This window comes from Gymnodraco acuticeps, unplaced genomic scaffold, assembly GCF_902827175.1.
Source record: "Gymnodraco acuticeps unplaced genomic scaffold, fGymAcu1.1, whole genome shotgun sequence".
Taxonomy (NCBI): Eukaryota; Metazoa; Chordata; class Actinopteri; order Perciformes; family Bathydraconidae; genus Gymnodraco; species Gymnodraco acuticeps.
The window spans coordinates 6,591,621-6,609,282 of NW_022991180.1; the positions used below are offsets into that span (position 1 = coordinate 6,591,621).

Below are 17,662 nucleotides of genomic sequence, written 5' to 3' on the forward strand. Positions count from 1 at the left end.
GTAAAAGCACATTTTCCGCTCGTGAGTTGCTTGTTTTGCGCGCTAGAATATTGACCCAAATCTGCCTCCATACATTGCACACTGCATTGAGGAGTACTACGTTGAACTGGCTTCGTAGTACAGGGCGCTAATGTCAAAGACACAAACATTATACATTATATTTTTATTTTACCAGGATGCAGTGACAAAAATATTTGGGAAGGCTTAGCCTTCCCTAGCCTACAGTACCCGCCGCCCCTGTTCTGGGGGCATGCTCCCCCAGGAAGATTTTTTTTTAAATGTTGAAGTTAAAAGCATCAATCTGGTGCACTTTGAGAGCAACATTAGGATACATCTCTCAACATCCATATGAAACAGATTTTATTTTTCTTTATGGATATTTTATAAATCACTCTCCTTTTAAACTGTATTCTTGTTTATTAATAACAACTTTTATAACTATAATGATCATATAAAGATGTGCCTTTACCTCACTGGTTAGAGAAAAAGCTTCTTATATTCGTTAGCATAGCTAGCTAACCAGATGCAAACAAAGTTATTGACTGTATGATCAGTATGACAGATGAATAGATGCCACTGGGCTTTCAACTAAAGACACAGCCACGCAAAAACTGCGGCATGTGTAGTACGGCGCCTTATGGGTACTGCAATTTCAGAAGTGCCGGAGCGGCGTTCTGGTGCTTTCCGTCAGTACTACACCCCTGTCAGACGAGACATATACCACGTGACGACACGTTAGGCTTGTTTTGTGTTCAAGGACCCTGACCTTGGTCAGGAAAAACAGGCACTCGCTTGTTTAATTATTTTGCGGTCTAGATTTCTTACTTCTTTTTTTTTTTGCGTGTGTTTATAAATTACCTCGAGGGCCATACCAAATGGTCTCGCGGTCCGTATACTGCCCAGGGAGGCCGGAGGTGCCCTACCCCTGGTATAGACGGTTCGTCCACACGAGGCCGAAACTGAAACGCGGATTCGGAGCCCGAAACACTTTGATAACGGCTCCCAAAGTGGGTAGGTCTGAGGACGAAACGCTTGCGGCTCCGTGAATACGATCATTCCCTGAAACGATGACGCCATAGCCCCGCCTCTCCCACCTCTGCTGCTCACTCCCGCGTCATTGCTGATGCTTTTCGCCAAACAACAACAACAATGGCGAATCACAGGGTTGCGTTCGTGCTCCAGACGCTACTGACCATGATGCAGATGTTACTGCAAAATCTACAGCTCCTCTACCGCAACCATCAGCCCCCATGCTCGGGGGGTCTTATTCACTGCTTTTGGTGAATTTTGTGGCGGAAGTACAGCGCCACTTACAGGCCCGGCATATGTACTACAGCGTTTCAGCGTTTTTGTGTGGACGGACACGTTTCTTGAGCCGATTCCGTGTGGACGGAAGACCTACAACTTGTTTTGAGAAAAAAAAAACAAGACAAATGACGATGACCTAATATCTTATTTATAAGGAAAATGTACACTAGAGGGGGTAGGACCAGCAACGTTTTTTTAGCTTCTTATTGCCCCTGTTGAACATGACAAGACTGTTTTTTGTACTTTGTTATAATTATTATTATTATTATAAGTAAATACAAAAAATAGATATATATTATTGTTGTATGTTTTGTTTCCGACATACATTTTAAAAATAAAAGCCATCACCACGCCAAAACATGCACCTTAGCTTCTTTGTTAACTTCTATAAGTATAGGATAATTTTATTCGCAAACATTATACATCGTGGTGTTCAGCATCTACACTGAACAAAAATATAAATGCAACACTTTTGTTTTTGCTCCCATTTTTCATGAGATGAACTCAAAGATCTAAAACATTTTCTATATATACACAAAATAACCATTTCTCTCAAATATTGTTCACAAATCTGAAAAAATCTGTGATAGTGAGCACTTCTCCTTTGCCGAGATAATCCATCCCACCTCATAGGTGTGGCAAGACAGCATGATTATTGCACAGGTGTGCCTTAGGCTAGCCACAATAAAAGGCCACTCTAAAAATGTTCAGTTTTATCACACAGCACAATGCCACAGATGTCGCAAGTTTTGAGGGAGCGTGCAATTGGCATGCTGACAGCAGGAATGTCCACCAGAGCTGTTGCCCGTGAATTGAATGTTCATTTCTCTACCATAAGCCATCTCCAAAGGCGTTTCAGAGAATTTGGCAGTACATCCAAACGCCCTCACAACCGCAGACCACGTGTAACCACACCAGCCCAGGACCTCCACATCCAGCATGTTCACCTCCAAGATCGTCTGAGACCAGCCACTCGGACAGCTGCTGCAACAATCGGTTTGCATAACCAAAGAATTTCTGCACAAACTGTCAGAAACCGTCTCAGGGAAGCTCATCTGCATGCTCGTCGTCCTCATCGGGGTCTCGACCTGACTCCGGTTCGTTGTCGTAACCGACTTGAGTGGGCAAATGCTCACATTCGATGGCGTCTGGCACGTTGGAGAGGTGTTCTCTTCACAGATGAATCCCGGTATTCACTGTTCAGGGCAGATGGCAGACAGCGTGTGTGGCGTTGTGTGGGTGAGCGGTTTTCTGATGTCAATGATGTGAATCGAGTGGCCCATGGTGGTGGTGGGGTTATAGTATGGGCAGGCGTATGTTATGGACGACGAACACAGGTGCATTTTATTGATGGCATTGTGAATACACAGAGATACCGTGATGAGATCCTGAGGCCCATTGTTGTGCCATTCATCCACGACCATCACCTCATGTTGCAGCATGATAATGCACGGCCCCATGTTGCAAGGATCTGTACACAATTCCTGGAGGCTGAAAACATCCCAGTTCTTGCATGGCCAGCATACTCACCGGACATGTCACCCATTGAGCATGTTTGGGATGCTCTGGATCGGCGTATACGACAGCGTGTTCCAGTTCCTGCCAATATCCAGCAACTTCGCACAGCCTTTGAAGAGGAGTGGACCAACATTCCACAGGCCACAATCAACAACCTGATCAACTCTATGCGAAGGAGATGTGTTGCACTGCGTGAGGCAAATGGTGGTCACACCAGATACTGACTGGTTTTCGGACCCCCCCAGACCCCCCCCAATAAAGCAAAACTGCACGTTTTAGAGTGGCCTTTTATTGTGGCCAGCCTAAGGCACACCTGTGCAATAATCATGCCGTCTAATCAGCATCTTGATATACCTGTGAGGTGGGATGGATTATCTCAGCAAAGGAGAAGTGCTCACTATCACAGATTTTTTCAGATTTGTGAACAATATTTGAGATAAATGGTTATTTTGTGTATATAGAAAATGTTTTAGATCTTTGAGTTCATCTCATGAAAAATGGGAGCAAAAACAAAAGTGTTGCATTTATATTTTTGTTCAGTGTATGTTTTACAGTATAATCAGTGAAATGTCAACCTGGAATCTCATATCGAGCTCCCTCAACCTGTAATTGCTTCAGAGCTCCTTGGCATTCTGTGCATCTTACTATTTTTAGGCTTGAAATTGATATTCAAGGAGAGCTCTGTACTGTATGTGTGTCTATGTGTTCAAGTGTATGTTGAAGAGAGATAGAGAAACAGTGAGAGAAAGCATGAGAATTTGAAAATATGTTTTATTGGTAATGTGGGGGAGGGTGAGTTCTTCAGTATTCATTCCTCTGAGACTCAAACACTTTACAGTCCTTAGCAGGTTGCCTTGGGTCATTTTTGCATATTTTTCATTTGTGTGTTATTGCCAACCTAGATGTTTTGAATTGTTGGAAATTCTGAAAGTAAAAATGTGGTTATTTTAGCTCCATCTTTATTTAAAGTCATGGCGTTTCTGTTGGCTAGGCGGACTGGGAATGTCAGCAGGAGAATTCAATAAGTGTATCCTTGAACGTGTCTGAAGTTGTAAACCAGTTCAAAACAAGAGCACCAGGGGAGATGTAGTAGTGTGCTGTGTATATTTTCCGTTGCATATTGCATCTGGAGGGGTGAGTACACATCAACATTTAGATTTTAAGCTGCAAAATAAAAAATATATAATCAAATTAGATGTTGGATGCGTAAAAAACACATCAAAGTAAATGCACAGTATGTCAATTTCAGTTTACACCTCATTGCACCATCCCCAAGTGACTAAAACAAAGAAAGAATACATCCAAGTTTTAAAATATCTCTATATTGTGTGAACTGAAAATAGCTTTGTGCTGCACAGTCACATTTCCAACAACAAAAAAATTGCCTTGAACCATCCTAGCAAGATTGACATGTTCTAAACCTTTCTATCACAAGCAATACTATGGGATATTGAAGAGGGACTCTGAGTTTGTTACAGCACCAAACGGATTCTCCAAACCCACCCAGGGATCGCTGTTAATATTTTCAATCTAGTTAAATTGTCTATTTAATATATTTTAAATGTGTTAATAATCCAATCATCATGAAAAGCATATATTAGCAAATTCATAGAGGACACATGCAATCATCGGTAAAGATAAAGGACATATACCATCATGACACACCAGCCAAAGATAAATATTCTTGCTCAAGTGTGAAATTAAAACATGGCCACAATGTTATCGGCCCATATTATACACATCGTCCCTCTCTATTTGCTTTTCATACAGCAGTATTGATTTGTCGTTGGGGCAAATATTAATTCATGCTATTAGAATTTGTATCAGCACACACACGGACAATTGCAAACTGCCTTACAAATGTAAGATAAAAATAGTCTGCTCTTTAAAAACGAATACATTATATATTTTTTCCAAGGGCAGCTGCTAAAGGTAGATGCATTTACGTTAACCTATTGATGTGTTGGTTTTATCCCACTCAATAGATAGACTTTACCTGAAGGTCAAGAAAGCCTCCATAAGTATTGATTTAAAGGGGCGAAACAATTAAATATCAACAGCTTGATAACTGCTCAATTTTAGCCTTTGCAACTGGTGTAATGGGAACGTTGGTATCATAGCTTGACACTGATTTGTTAAATGGGTAATTTATTTGAAGAGGAAACACGCAGCTAATCAGCACAACTATTTTCCAATGCGACGCCAATCAAAAACCTAGCATTCCCAAAAAAACACTCACATTTAAAAGTTACTGTAGTAACATACTCAGGAACAAATGTCCCTTCATGATGCTGTATGGTTAGACTGAAGATTATTTGACTAAATACATCTAAAACAATAGTATCCATCTAACATATCTGTAATAAAATAATCCTATAAATCTGAAGTAGAAGGAAAAAAAGGTTGCATAGACAAAAAGTAGTCGATGTGTCTGAAAGTGACAAGAACAAAGAAAAGATAAGGCAGCAGGTAAGAACAAGAGAGCACAGCAAATACAGTATCTGCAATGCACACATATGCATGGTTTTTCATATTCAAATCAAATTTCCTTTCCATTAATTGTGAAGCTATTGGTGCTGCTACACTGAGATAACTTATATGAAATCATCTTCTCACTTCATGCTTCAGTGGGGACTTCGACACACATCTGCTAAAGCTGCCAGCCATGACAGTTAGTCAAGCCCTGCTAAGACCTAATGCAGCTACAAGCTTTTGGCTATAAATGTACTGTACAACACCTCAAAACCAAGCTGATGAAATGTTGTAGGTCATTGCAGCCCATGGGTCTTTCCAAAAAAAAAGTCTTATTAATTTTTACTGGCTGTTTTGACAGTTTTATTGTCATTTTAATTGCATGCATCTATAATGTAATGACTATAATGAATTAAGTAGTCTATATTGGTAAAATGGTAAAGATAAAACATTATTATTCTTGCCCACTGAGTTTAAAACATGAGCCAAACGTATATAAACATGTCAATGTGCCTGATTTAGAGATATACATTTAAACCTAGAGAATGGTACTTTACAGGATCAGAAAATGTTGCAAAATATTATTGACTGATTCTGATTACATCATGAGGCAATAGTTATGCAACCATGATATACTTTTTATAATAAACAGTGACTTTTACTGGAAGTGGTAGCATTTGAGGAAGCCATAATACCTAAAAAGTGAAGAAAATACTCAGTGCTGACTGAGCTGAGAGTGCAGTGCAACTTATGCCGCTTGTAAACTTTTCCTTACAGAGCCCCTCCTCCAACACACAGGAACGCGCACATGACCAATGAGGGCACGAGATAAGTTTGTGCACAGATGGAAGGCTGACAGGCAGGTAGGCTATCCACTTATTTTAGCCGGGCCGGCTAAAATGATTGGTCGTGCTGTTTACAGATGAATTTTTTTTATGGATTTTTTTGTCAAAGCACTTAAGATATTCATTGCTATCGGGATGTTAAGAGCATTCCATGGAATATAACAAAAAGTGTATCTCGAGCCGGTTTCTCAAACTTACCTACCCCACCTTTAAGTGTTTACATTTCCATGGCATCCATTAAATGTTGCTCTTGTGTTTGACTCATAGGAAATTATTTGTCATCATGGTAACTATTTTCTGCTAGTATATTTTCTCTCTAGAGCAGGGGTGTCAAACTTAAGGCCCGGGGGCCAAATCCGGCCCGTGACTTAATTTTCTGTGGCCCCACAAGAGCTTGCAAAGAATATTATATGTTTATTATACGGTTACATGATGATTTACAGAAGCACGTTGCCTATAAACTACATGTTTTTTCTCAGAATTTGACTTTTTTTCTTCTAAATATGCCTTTCTTCTTAGAATGTGCCCTTTTCTCAGAATTGTACTCTTTTTTTTAAATGTTACTTTTCTTTTTAAATGTCACTTCTCTTTTTGATTTTGACTTTTTCTCCAGAATCTGGCTGTTCTTTTTAAATCATTTTGTGACATTCTCACTGAAGAGACTTGCAATTATTTGCCCCAGACTTCTGCTTTCAGACGTAGTTAATTATGTTATTACCATATCTGATAATAATCCAATGCAGAGGCAATAATGATATATATTACATTATTTTATATATATGTATTTTTATATAGTCTTAAAGTTACAACCGGCCTAATGCTGATGTGGCCCGCGATTAAATTGAGTTTGACACCCCTGCTCTAGAGACTAGAGGGGCGTTCACACCAAGTTCTTTTCCCACAATAGTTCATGAGAACTCAGTTCATGAGAACTATTTTAGTTCTGATGAACTAAAGCAGATTTTGTGTTGCCATAAGTTAGTTTCTCTGCGTTTCTGAGCTGGGCTAATGCTAATGCTAATGCGAGGAAAATAAAATGGCAGCTTCAAAAACCTTTTTGGGAGTTTTACGGGGCGTGGTTTGCATTCCGCCCAGCCAATCAGACATAGGAACCTTTTTCTCCCACGAAAGTCCCTGCTCTCTAGCAGGGACTGAAAAGGGGGTAAAAATGGTTCTGATGAACTAATTTAGTTCAGGGGGCTTTTTGGTGTGAACGCAAATATAGCCTATCTGAGTTCTGATGAACTATTGTGGGAAAAGCAGGGGCGGCAGATGCAGTAGGCTAGGGAAGGCTAAGCCTTCCCAAATATTTGTATAACTGAATCCTGGTAAAATAAAAATATAATGTGTGTGTCTTTGACATTAGCGCTGCTATGCAGCCACCTGTGCCCTGTACGAAGCCAGTTCAACAGACCCTGGATATGTAGTTTGAGTTATCTTTACTAACCCTAACAAACGAGATTTCGCTAAGCGGTCCACAAAGCTGGTTATCAACTCGGTAAAGCAAGCCAGGGTTTCTCTCTCCAGCTGAGAACGCGTTCACGTGAAAGGGGCGGGGTTAGCTACATTTGACCAATCACAAACGGGGACAAGTGTAGCCTACTGACAGCGCAGCGTCATACTTCATTAATGAAAAGTAAACTAATATTAGACAAATATGAACTTTAAACATCCATGACTTAAACATATAATCCAGGATACGAGCCACAGAGTTGCACCTGCAAGGAGAATACAGAACAACTCGTTAAAAAATAAACTACCGAGTGTTTGAAAACAGTGTTATGATACTGCCCCATCTAAGACACGAGGGGATCTGACTTTAATTACATTTGAGTTGAGTGTTTCGTCAACTTAATGTGTTGCTTAAAATAATACGTCTGCATACAGTATATGTGACAAAGTATAAGTGTTGCACGGCCAGATACGGCTCGAGAAGCTGACTCAGATAAGAAAATATTGTGATATTATATGATTGATGATCTGATTGATGATGTGATATCAGTGTGATATGAATGATAAGTGTGACACGTCTGCGTCTTCTCTGCATACGGCAGTTTAAACTGTATTTCCTTTATCCTGTAATATGACTTGATAGATTTAAACTCCGCACACTAAGCTCTGATTGGTCAGCAGGCGGTGCTTTCACTGAGTTGATCTCTTTTCTATAGACGCCGGAGGCGGGCAGCGTCAGATAAAAAAAAAGTTATTTAGCCTTCCCAAACCTGAGCCTCACGCGCCACCTATGGGGAAAAGTACTCCGGTGTGAACGCACCATAGGGCCCTTGGTCACTTTTACCTGAGCAAAGTCATTCTTTAGTTCCTGCTCCTCTTGTTTGTGTGATTCCTCTCTTTATTTCCCAAAGCAATAGAGGATCTGTCTCTCTCACCGGCCCCGGACAGAAGACTGCAGAGCATTGCAATTTCACGCACTCACGACAGATAAATCTTTCTGCTTGGCTGGCCATGAATCTTCTCGGGCTGAGTGGCCACACAGTGTGGCACTGTTGCACCTGACGGAAGAGAAGCTGCACCCTTTGAAACTTGGGATGCACCTGCATTGGTTAGAAATCCTTTTTTTATTTTCATGCCATCTATGGTACGATTAGAGAAAATGAAAAGCGCTTCCAGGGTACTGAACAAGTCAGGTGTAATGTTGTTAAATATGCATCTTACTTAAAAATGTAATTGGAAAGTAAAAGTAAACAAAAACAAACCGATCACATTAGTTTGAGCTTGTTCTACGGTGTCATGGAATATAAACTAACCATTTAAATACCATACTAGACATTACATTTGTGCAGTTTCTGTATGCCACTGTCAGCGTTTACTGTGAGAGCATATCTTTAACCTTCAGCAAATGAACCTTTAGTTTCTTTCCTAGCTGCCGTTCAACCCTTTTCCATACCCCTCAATCATCCGATGCTATCCCACTGAGCGGGCCATGACAATGGGCTGCCTATGGAGCACGACTCAGGCAGAATATCAATGGAGTCTGGCTGGCCTGAGCCACGCTACTCTTCATCCCTCATTTCCCAAATGTGAGTCACTGGGAAAAAAACTGGCCCAAGCGTAGACTGATGAAGACATCCTGTAGCAATGCTTTTAAAGTATTCCCTAAACACTTCTAGGGCACTACCCAAACCTGTAGCTTGTGGGAACTGTAGTGCACATAGAATAACATAACATCTAGAAGATAGGAGAGGGAAGAGTCTTTGTTTTTGTTTTTTCAGCCACGCTCACTGTAAGCAGCACTATGCACATACTATAGTATTAATATATTCCATCTCATTGATTAGATCCTGCTAGAGGAATACCCATTAGTCTGCACGAAGCTAAAATCAAAGAAATACAGGCAAATTAAGATTTGTGTCCACGTCTGCAATCAGAGTTGGCTGTAGTCCCCTGGGAAAATGTAAACCTGATTAATGTGGTAGTTGTTTAAATCAAACTGCATTGAAGTGATTGCTGCACAGGAGGTTTCCTAATGCATGTCACTAGACTAGACCAAACGAATCACATGGATATTGTGTTTATACAATACATCTGAATTACAGTTGCTTGCTATTTTGCAGTGTTATTCTATGGGCTGAAGTTCAAGGCACAAGACAAAGCATTACTAGTTTTGCAATAAAAGTAGCTTTATTTGCCATCAATTCACCACTCAATTCTGGTCTATTTCTAATATGATCTATAATTCTACTGCAAATTGTAATGAACTTAATCTGATGCAGTTTCAATATTGTTTTTGATTCAATAGATATTGTTCTGTCCCATCTGGAGCAGCTGTAACGTTGTGAGAGCTTAAAATCATGGCACTGTCCTCGACGATCCAAATAATGTGTTCTTTAAAAATAGTGGCACTCGCACAGAAAAGAAGCTCACACCGAAATATGTTGTCGATGCTCGATCAAGGTAGTTCTAGGCATTTAAAAAGCAGCTTCGACACTGTCAACACACATGCAGGGACGCATACAACCCAAATCCCTGAAGCATTGATCGTCTCTGAATTGGGGCACATTACCCTTCACGCGTGTGGAGCGTTGTTTCTTCAGAGCGCTTGAGTAGGCAGACGTGTTAAGCGTGTGAAATACCGTGCATTGCCTGAATGAAGCCGTACAACATGCAAAGTAAAAGGAAAACCGTCCACTAACACCATGACTGCCACAATGATGTAGATTTCAATGATATTACTCAAAAGGGTTGCGAGGGAACATGCGCGTAACAGGCTGCGATAAAGAATGCCATTCAATACCAGCTGTCATGCTCTCAGAGTGGATTTAGCTGTGAGACATAACTTCAGATACATCATTTTATCTTTAAAACTCACAAACAAAAACGATATGTCTTACCTCACGGACGCAGAAGTTGTATTCCAAGTGCACCAAAGGTCATTGTGCGAATATTCAGAGGACGAGATGTGGGAGTGATGAGAAAGTAGGTTACACTGCACCTAATCCACTTCTTAGTGTCCTCCGTCGTCAACCCTCTAATCTTCAAAGCGCGAGGCGAGATTTACACTCCGTTAGTAATCTCACTGCTCTCAGTTCATGCATGTGGCTCACTTTCTCTCGAGCAGCCGGTCAGCCAAAGTTGTCCACGTTCATTTCACCAATGCAGGCGACCCTGCGCATGAATGTTAACGATTTCCAATGAAAAAGTGGGAGAGGTCGGCTCGGTGTTCAGACTCTGACAGGTGTCAAATCCAACCATCGCTGAAAAGATTCACACATCATCTAACGGGATGCAGATGGCAGCCAAAACCATAAAGCTGTTCTCCCGGCAGATTAACCCGTGCGTTATGTGTTTTTTGTCTCCATGTCCTCTTTCCTAGCGCTCTGGCGCCACCCAAAGTTGTCCTGCAGAGTTTTATCCAAACGAAGGGATCCCCAAAATCGTTCATGTCCAACGACTGTAACCAAATGTATTCCAAATAATAACATTTTGATTTAAAAACACATCTTCTTAGATTACTTCTGATGAGTTATATCATGCAGTGCAGGCGTTTGATGTCATTCGCATATTGTTATTCTCCTCGCAGCATCAAATGAATTAAATATCACTGAGATGGAACTAATCCAAATCTCTCTGGAGCCTCACCGAACGACCCCAATATACAGCTGGATGATGTTGTGAATATATGGGCCAAAAACAACTCACATTGTTTGGCAGCTGTTGATATGGCTTGGTATCGCTTTTCCTGTTTGCCACAAACTAATTCGTTTTGTCATTTCAGAACGTGCTACAAACCAAGCACTTGTCCGCAGTGTTTCCTGCTTTTTGCCCTCACGTGACAGTCACGCCTACCTGCCCACCTGTTCACATTTGCCTAATCAGCTTCCCGTGATTTAAGCTACGCACTTTCTGTGATTTCTCAGCCGGGACTCCACTGTTACTCTCCGCCTTGTGTGAACATACTTTTTAGCTGTCTCGTGTTAACCATCCTGACGAACCCTCTGTTGAGTAACCAACAAAATAAACGTAGATGTTTAACCTAAAATGCTTGTCATGCATTTAACCCCAATCGTCTGTCACGGAGGCCCCCTATAACAGCTTAGTGTTTTTGTTTTCAAACGGAGAGCATGCTATGTAAACCAGGAAAATAATATTATGAATTGCCTCTGTTTGGGGTCTAAGAGATCCTAGCTGAAATATATTGTTAAATCAAATGGATTTTCATTGAGCCTGTACAATGTAGTTGTACATTTGATTAGGCATACGGTATAGAATATACCTTTCTAAATAATATATGTGTGTTAGTGAGTATTGCACTTGAATGCAGCTCAAGGCCTGACTCCTCCCCCCAAACACTGCCATCATTAGAGTGATGTATAAAACGCACCTGAGCCCGTTTGTTCTTTCCTTTGGCTCTGCTGTCATGGTCGGTGGTACAGGTAGGCTGAATAACTTACTATTTAGGATAGAAACATTGGTCTCAGTTCTGCTAGTATTTTATGCTCGCTGCTTCCTTTCAGATTGTCCTGAAACACAGTAGTGTTCCAAAACCTTTTCCTTATGGTGAGTAAGGCAGACCCTGAATTGTTTGTATGCCACATGTTGAGCCATTTTTAACCTTCATTTAACCATTGCTTTTAGGTTCACCTGCTGCTGTTTTGTGTGTATGCTGTTTTGTTTATGCTGTTAACATACAATGTTTGGTTTTGTTAGTTTTCTATATTTTGGTTGATTTCGTTTTTGCTTATATTTTGATTAGTACTTACATTAATAAAGATGATTTTCAACTGAATAGTTCTTGTTTTTCTAACCAACAATTTCATCTTACTGCAACATTTCCTGAGTTTCCTTTTCTTTTTATTGCATTTAAATAAAAATTACTTTATTTTTGAAACGCGTCTGCCCCTCAGTTAACGAACCTGTGTCCTGATTTCCTTTTATTGTCTTTTTGTGTATGTCCTGGGGTGCAAGCCCCCAGGTGGCGTTGTCGGTCCTCTGTCCCTTTTTTTTTTTAAAGTTGTAAAGCTCCCATTTAGTGTAATATAATATTTACAAACACACCATCATGCCACATATGGTTTCTTGCAAACAAGCATTACTAGGTATTGTTGCTTTTAATGGCAGTTGTGAAGGACAAGGGGACGAAATGTCAAATAAGTCCCAAAAACCATTCCTGGAAAATACTTTTTCTAGGAACATAATGACATTGCAAGCTGATGTTTGCGTAAGTAGGAACTTTATGTGCTGAGTTTGCAAGTGTTGACAATCTGCATAACATCTATCCATCAGGCAGGATTGGAGAGATCAGTTTTGAATTGCTTTAAATCTTGCCAAGCAGAGTGAAAACACTCGGTGTCAAGCGCATTAGATGTAAATGCTGAATGTGCACATACGATTGTATACTTTATAAAGTGCCTACATGTTGAGTCTTACCACATCGTATACCACGATGATCCCATGTAAGCTGTGATTTGCAAATTCCAAACTTCCATCTTGGTTTATGCAATGACATTAGCATTTATAACCTATTCCTTCTCTAACTGCGAAGGAGAAGATTAGACCTAAAACAAAAATCCAATTTAAAATGATACTCTGGTCAAATGTCGGCTGCAAATAGGAATAAAAGACTCGGGCATCAAAGGAAGGAAAAACGCTGTATATGTTAAAGTAAAATAAGATCTTTCATGTTTAATGCAATTGTAAGGTTAAGTTCATATCATTCACAACGTATATATCTTTATGTATTATAGAATTTGATTCTATACTCATTTTTTAACAAAGAGAAATCTAATGGTTTAACTGGCTTTCTTATTATTTTAATGGATGCTGTTGATAACAACAGTCTATGTGGTGATGGAATGATTTTATCCATGTACTTTCTATCCTCTAGGCACCAACTAGATTTGTATTCCTTTTTTAGGAATAAAGAATAAGATTTAAACGGAGTAATGTATTGTTAATCTTTCTTAAAGCTGTTTAAAATACCAGCTTTGGTTTGGCCATGTAAGACTTGTTCAGAGATCTGCCTCCTAAAAGGATGCTGCTCTTCCGTCTCATTCTACAAAGCGGTAATCCATCTGCTGATGCTGTGAAATGAAAGATGGCAGGTTAATATTTTACCTGATTGGTAACCATGGTTGCTCTGGACATATAAACTACCTTTGTATTTCCATGCAACGTCTAACTTTGGATATCAGTAACATTTAACATTGCTGTCATGATGAATTTTCAGTTTTTCTCCTGAAATGCTTTCAAGACATGCACGCCTTTCAGCAATTTGTTGTGGTGTATCAAAAGCAATTTCTCAAGTTGAATTTGTAAATCAAGTTTTAAATGAGTTGAAAAAAGTCTCATTAGAACAATTGTATAATTGAAATCTGCATTTTTTTTTAAATGTAATAAAATACAAATAAACCAATTCATTTTCTGCACAGTGTCCTGAATGCCTTATATTCGTCATGTAATATGTTTACTTACAAATGTGTTCAATTATAAATTAAAACGACAAGGCACATGCAGCATCTGAAACATACATAATGTATAATAAACATTAAAGAAATGGATTAAAAGAAAATGAAACATCGTAACGTTTCATAAAGGTGTGTAACCAGAGAAGCATGGTGCATGAGATTGAGTAACTGTCTGATGCAATGGCAGAAAAGGGAAATGTTAAACCATCATTATATGACCAAAATACAATATTCATTGAGTTGTTCTCAAATTGCAACAAGCACATGCCTGTCATGTTATTTTGACACGACAGACTACTACAATTAGTTTGGATCACCATAAACGAAAGCCTCTGTTATGGAATTATCTTAACAAGACAAGAATAAAGCAGCACTGTCACATGAAAAGGTGAATAATTAACTTGCATCTGAGCAAATGTGCTGTGAGGTGTTTCCCCATCTGTGAACCCTTTTATTCTGCATTCTTGCTCAATATAATACAAAACAGATGCTGAGGAAGACTTCAGCAAATGTAAACGGTATAGAGTGTGACTGTTTTTATCAAACAAAAACGTGCTTGATGTTATTGTATGTCTAGAAGATTTGTAACTATGAGGTAAAAAAGTTATTATGGATTATGAGCCATATTTGAATCTGAGACAGACGTTAAAGCATCGTATGCCTATCTAGACAAACTAAATGACCAAGCTTATCACCAGTACTGAATGTAATTAATCACCGCAAAGAAGCTAAAGAAACCTTATTATGCAACTCAGGCTACTTCTCGTGAAAGTGGTCCTTGAGGTGTCCTTTATCGATTTTCAGGTAGGTTAGAATCATCCGTCCATAAACACTGAGCTTAATCATAATAACTCAATCCGACTGGTCCAATCAGGAGTTTGGCCAACAACTGGAGAGAGATGGTTAATCTAATTAAAATCCATTTATGCCTGACAGACCCATTAGCCAACAGACTTAAAGGATATAGTATTGTTGTTAAAACACAAACAATAACAGATATTTCAGGGGGATTTAGAGCTAAATGGTTCAACACGCAGCACTTGGCTAAATCGCAAATCTCCCAGTAAGCTCTCAATGAATAAAACATGTGGATTATATCAAAGAAATGTTGAGGTTTGTGTCTGTAAAAAGTCACCATCCTCCCTTGTTATGCAGATGAAGAAGTCAGATGCTGGTCTCTTTGTATCTATGCAGTAACATACATTTTCTTGACAGCTTGATTGATTCATAACACTCCACCAGAGCTGTACATCGGACAATAAATCCAGAGCTAACACTGATTTGCATCAAGGATATTACTTTCTCTTATTTTTCTAGTTATTTGAAACATTTCTCAGTCACAGTTCATCTTTCAAAATGTGCAATGTGGATTTTATCCTTGTTTAAATATATATCTACTGTTTATTTCTGAACAATATAACATAACATATCTGCTTTTTCTGCAGTCACAAAATATTTGCCTAAAGTTTCATTAAAGTTCATAAATGAATGCCACCACAATAAAGTGGTTCATTACTCTTCATGACAGCACATCATTTTTCATGTGTCATTTATTTAAAGAATTATTAATATTAAAAATGTAGATTCGACAATGAATTGCTGTGACATTTTAGTTGAAATTACCCAAATTGGGTGATTGTAACACGCCTGTAATAAAGAATATATTTGAGAATTCTTTGCCAAATATGATTCTCTCCCTCAAAAAATCATATGCTTTCCTTAACTGTCTTGTATCATCATTGCTAGTGATTCAACAATGTGTCTCCTCTCCTATAATCAGATAATGAACAATTTAACCTCCTAGGCAGCCCTCTGCTTGGTATGCATGAGGCAGCACATGTTAGGATGGATTTTGGATTGTGGATTAAATCAAACAAGAGCCTGGCCAATGACAGGTGGTTGCCAATCACTGTGTGTCAATGGCAGGTGGTTGCCAATCACTGTGTGCAATGGCAGGTGGTAGTCAGTAAGGAATGTGCCAACTGATTTGGCTCCACGCTGCACATTGTTTACAAGGCGACTGTCAAGACCAGCGAGCGAGTGGAGACAGCGAAAGCATGGAAGGAGTAATGTCGACAGCCATCTTTATTCGTGTCACATAACCGGCATAGCCACACCATGGTATTACAAATGTCCTCATTAGGAGGGGGGGGCACCTACTAAATAAACATTGATTGATTGATTGATTAATTGATTAGGAGCAATGCTAAATAGATGCAATAAAAGCAACATGGATTTAATATTCAGCGAACATGAAAAATAGGATTGATCTGTATACTTACATTGGAGCCAAGAATTGCCCTCTTAATTAAAGAGCAAATGAGAGCCAGTTTAGGGAGACACACACTTGGGTGGTGGGCCTCAGTTATACTTCTCCTATAATGAGTCATTTTCCATATGCTCCGCCTGTCCCAAAAACGGTCAAAAGGAGCACATACGGAATATTTTCATGATTTTCAAATGTTCCTACTCAGAACAATGCAAAAATACTTGTGTCAGAAGTGCAGCAGGTTTCATCCACTTAGGGGACGAGATTTATGTTCTGTTGGCAGATTATACAGTGAATAATAAATTGGCTGATTCATTTTCCATATTTATTATTTCACCTGATATGCTAAGAGTAAATTCCTGTTATTTTATGCCATTGTATTCTTACTGACAGGCTTTAAAATGATACGTTTTGATTCTGAGAGATTCAGAAGATAAAGACAGCAGCACAATTCTTTGTACCAGATAAACGAGAGTATACCTGTCATATCATTTATCGTATTACAGAATTGTAAGAGGAGATCATTCTAAGAACATGCAGTACAGTGTATTGTAGTCCCAGTTCTCATGTTATTGATCTTGTTACAATTATAAATCATGTAGTGCAGCGCATATGATGTGTCAGATACATGTAATCCATAATTAAACTATTATTAATAATGAATGAAATGCAAATGTTGTTGAATAAATGTATACTGATTGCATAACATGTTTGAAGCAACACATGTGGTTGCAAATGACATTAGTTTGTTTGTTTAAACAAATCATCAAGGGAAATTAATTTATCAGATTATTGAACATTGTACAATATTTCATAACACTATGGTTGATTATTCTGCATTTAAAACCTACATGTGCAATTTCAAAATATATAACAAAATGTATCATTTTCTTAGAGACTTATTTGCAAACTTTGAAGACCAACATTAATTATTGATTGGTTTAATTTGACTTTGAAATGTCTTCCATGCGCAAAGATACCAACCATCCAACATTTGGAATAGATCAGGAGCCAGGGGATTTTCTGAGGGCGCCAGGTCAGGCCAAGGCTTTGGCATAAAAAATTGCCTTGCCCGTTGGATTGGAATACACCAGAATGAATTAAAGTGGGCACATACTGTTTGGTTATGGAAATTCAAGGACTGTAATCAAATTATTATAATACATTCATGCAGGTACGGTCACTTCATAAGCATATTCCACAAAAACATGACTTTACCTATTGCTATTACATTAGCTATCAGAGTCATGTTATTGAATAATGTTACTGCAACAAAGGCACGGTTCCTTCTGTAAAGCAATATAGATATTTAATTGATAGATGGAAAG

General features: G+C 39.0%; 1 protein-coding gene across 1 annotated transcript in view; it reads right to left on the reverse strand.

The window, feature by feature from the left end:
- Positions 1–11,335, reverse strand: part of LOC117560761 (protocadherin-15-like) — a 281,857-nt gene extending 270,522 nt beyond the window's left edge. The window contains 1 exon segment of the mRNA XM_034237763.1: positions 10,493–11,335. The gene's annotated coding sequence lies outside the window, so the exon portion shown is untranslated.
- Positions 11,336–17,662: the final 6,327 nt, after the last annotated feature.